We start from the raw sequence: 3584 nt of genomic DNA, 5'->3' as shown, positions 1-3584 counted from the left end.
GGTTAATATGGTTGAAAAGGCAGGCGGAGAGGTGTAGAAGAAAGGACAAGGGCTTTGAGACATAAATCACTGGGTCCAAATCCGCACACCTCCATTTGTGACTGGATAAGTCATTTCATTTTTCTGAGCCTTAATTTCTCTACTATAAACATGGATATAGTACCCATATCCAAGAATTGGTATGAAGGTTAATAAGATATTAAAATGCCCAACACTTAGAAGTTTGCTTTGTAAATGTTAGTATAAATGTTAGGTTGCTCTTTGGCTGGTTAAACCTGGAAGTGAGATTGGATTAGATGATTTTCAAAAGTTCCAACTTTGCTTTAGAAGCCTTCGTTTAGATGGCATTTTAGCCTCATACATTGAGGGTAATATGTAAAGTATTTGGGCAGATCTGGTTCAGGCAGGGTAGGGGCCTCAGAACCCTACCCTCTGTCTCACAGATCTCACCCCTGCCCCTTCCCTGGAGTCCCTGAGGAATGTCACTCGTTTTTCAGGAAGAAAATGAGTTCCAGTGAGGACAAGTGACTTGTCCAGAGTGCCCCAGCTGCCTGTGGTGGCAGAGCTGGAACAAAACCCCAGGCCTTACCCACTCATGAGCTCTTAACACACTGTGACCCTCCAACTGATGGCACGTGTGTACTGCTCACTTTTGTTTGCCAGGTTTAGGGTGAAGCACAGGAGACTGGTGAGAGTGGCAGAAATTGCCCCCTAGATTGAAAGGACACTGAACTGTGGAGGAGTGTGGTGCAGAGCTTGCGTCTGTGATGCAGCGTGTGCAGGTGGTTCTGCAGTGTCTCCTTGGCTTGGCTTTGGGACATCATCCCTCCTCCCCAAATGCACACACCTCTGTATCCCAGCCCCTGATTACCTCCCCACCGCCGCATGCACATGCCTTTGGGGTTACTGCTACTTAGACCATCCAGTCATTAGGGTATAAACAGCCTTGCTGCAGTGAGTTGATAATGAATCTGTGCTAAATCTGGGCAACATTGCAGATTTCTATTTGGTGTTTTGAAAATTGCTCAAGCACTTGCTATTCAATGGCTCCAGCCTGGAAAACGCTGATTGAGGGTAAAGGCTCCTTGACATTTTTGAAGTGAAGAATGTGTGTGTCAAAATCTGTTCTTCCATAAGACATACTGGTAAAGGAAGTAGAGGCATTTTAGTCACACACAGAGGCTGCTGTGGTGAGAATGTGTGGTGCCGGAAGCTGAAATGTACAGATGAGTGGTGGGGACAGTGGCAGTAGTTAAGAGCGTGAGAGGGAACTGGTCCCCTGGGTTGGAGGACGGTTATGTTTACATGGTAAATGTGCTGGAGGCACATCATTGCTGGAGGCCGCTGGTGCCAGAGAATTCCCCTTTAGGAAACTTGGAATCATGAGCATGTACTGCCTGAATTTTAGGGGTTTAACACAATGATCAGATAAATAGCACAAAGTACCTACAGGTGAAAAGAGGATGTTACTGAGCTGCTCTAATAAAGTTTCGAAAGGAATTTGTTCTTTTATATTATAGAAAAACTAGAAAATAAGGCAAAACATTTTCCATCTACTACCCCCCAAAACATTAACATCTTTTATATCCTTTTACATTCTTTCCTATACAAATCATGTTTTCTAGAATGTCAGAAGAAACTTGCCAACTGGTTACTCATCCCCAGCCTACAAAGTTATTAGATCAATGGTATGCTCCAATTTGCTGGCATTTTAGAATCGATGTATTGAAAAGGTACGGGGCTAGCTGATCTCTAAGATTACTCATAACCTCAGTGATCCCTCTTACCTATCTTATCCCATAATGCCCTGCTTCAGAGCCACCTGTGAAGCCATCCTTGGCAATTGGAATGGAGGGTGATCCCTACAATAATTTTATATCACTCATGTCAATGTGGCTTGTATGATTGCCTTTGAGTTTTTGATTTACGTTTATCTTGAGTGGTCTAATGGGGAGTCTTGAGGCTCTAAGGCAGGGAAAATGACATACTCAGTTTTGTATTATTCACTAGTACCCTGCTGTTGGTAAGACTGAAAGAGTTTTGAAAGTCATCAGTATAATAACTGGAAGGGCTGCCTGAGCCAAGATGAAAGTAATCCAGAAGTAGGTTTTGAAGTTCAAGTTTGGAGAGAGGACAAGGGATCACTAAAGGACATGGGAGAAGGGGAGGAAAGTGCACCTGGTTCCACTGGGAACCAGCAGGGATCTCCCTCAGGTTTCTCTAGTGCCAATTTTGGCAGCTGGGACCAAGTCTGGTTAGATTGTGGACCCCATTCCTACCTTGCCTCTCTGTCCTATTTTCCTAAATTTTCAATTTTGTTGAAAAGTCTAAATGGGAAGTAAGTTTCTTTCTGAACTGGCTGGGTGAGGCAAACCTAAGGCATATTTTCTGTGACTTCGCAACTAACCTCTCCTTTTTCCTCGGCTAATCCTCAGTGTTAGACAAGAACTTACGGGTCTTCAGTAAAGGGGCCAGCCAACAAGTGGTGGATTCTTTTACTCATCTGGCCCCTTATATTCTATCTGATAGCTTGAAGTTGTTGCTTATGCTTACTGGAGGGAGGAGTATGTACCACTCTAGAGATGATATTCTATGGATGCCCTCTGAGATGTGATTTAAGCTGAAGTCTGAAGAACAAGGTGCCAGCCAAGAGCGCTCGGATAGAGGGAACAGCAAGTGGTAAAGTCGAGGTTTACAAGAGTTTGGGATGTTCAGGAAATGACAGGAGACAGGTGGGTGAAGCCTGGTGAGCAAGATGATAGAGAAGTAGGCAGAGCCAGGTGGTGCAGGGCCTTATATTAATAGTTATCCTGGAGACTGGATTTTGCTGGCACCACAGGCAGCCAGGAGAGGGTTTTTGGCAGTCAAGGGACTTACCTGATGTCAGGTGGCAGCAGTGGAAGAAGGGGGCTGTTGCAGTAGTCCAGGCAGGAGATGGAGGTGGTGGAGAAGTGATCTCAGAGCTGATGGGCTTGCTGATGGACGGGATGTGAGGACAAAGGTGGTGAGGGACAGAGAGGAACCAAGAATGACCTCTAGATAGATGGCAGACAGTGGGGGAAGGCAGAGTTTTGTGGAAGAATCTGGAGTTCTGTTTTGCCATTTTGTCTTGCCCAGGACACACTGAAGAGAAGATGGCAAATGAATAGCTGGATAACAAGCCTCAAGTTCAGAGAAGAGCGGACTGGAGCAAGATTTAGTAATCGCTACCACAGGAACTCTGAAAGGAGAGGGTTGGGATCCTTGGCCACAGTGGGTAGATGTACCTCTGGTAGGATGGGGGCCTCTTCCTCTATTATAAGAGGAAGAAGGGAGAAGAGAGTAGAGTTGGAGGTGAGTCTGTAGGTTTGGCAGGGAGGTGAGGGAGTTTCTGTGTGGTGGCTCAGCTAACATGTCAGAGAAACGTGCTAAGATTATTGAGCGTCCTTTAGAAGTGTGTACTCGTGCATTTAGGATGTAACCAGGCACCCATTGTGTGACTCTGCCAACATGTCAAGTGACTTTGGTGCAGACACTGAGAAGGTGGGTAATTGGGTACAACCAGGGTGGGAGATTTCTCAGGTCTATACTGTGGAGGGTGAGGA

Source organism: Propithecus coquereli, unplaced genomic scaffold, assembly GCF_000956105.1.
Source record: "Propithecus coquereli isolate 6110/MARCELLA unplaced genomic scaffold, Pcoq_1.0 Scaffold598, whole genome shotgun sequence".
Lineage (NCBI taxonomy): Eukaryota > Metazoa > Chordata > Mammalia > Primates > Indriidae > Propithecus > Propithecus coquereli.
Note: the sequence above shows the minus strand (reverse complement) of the source record.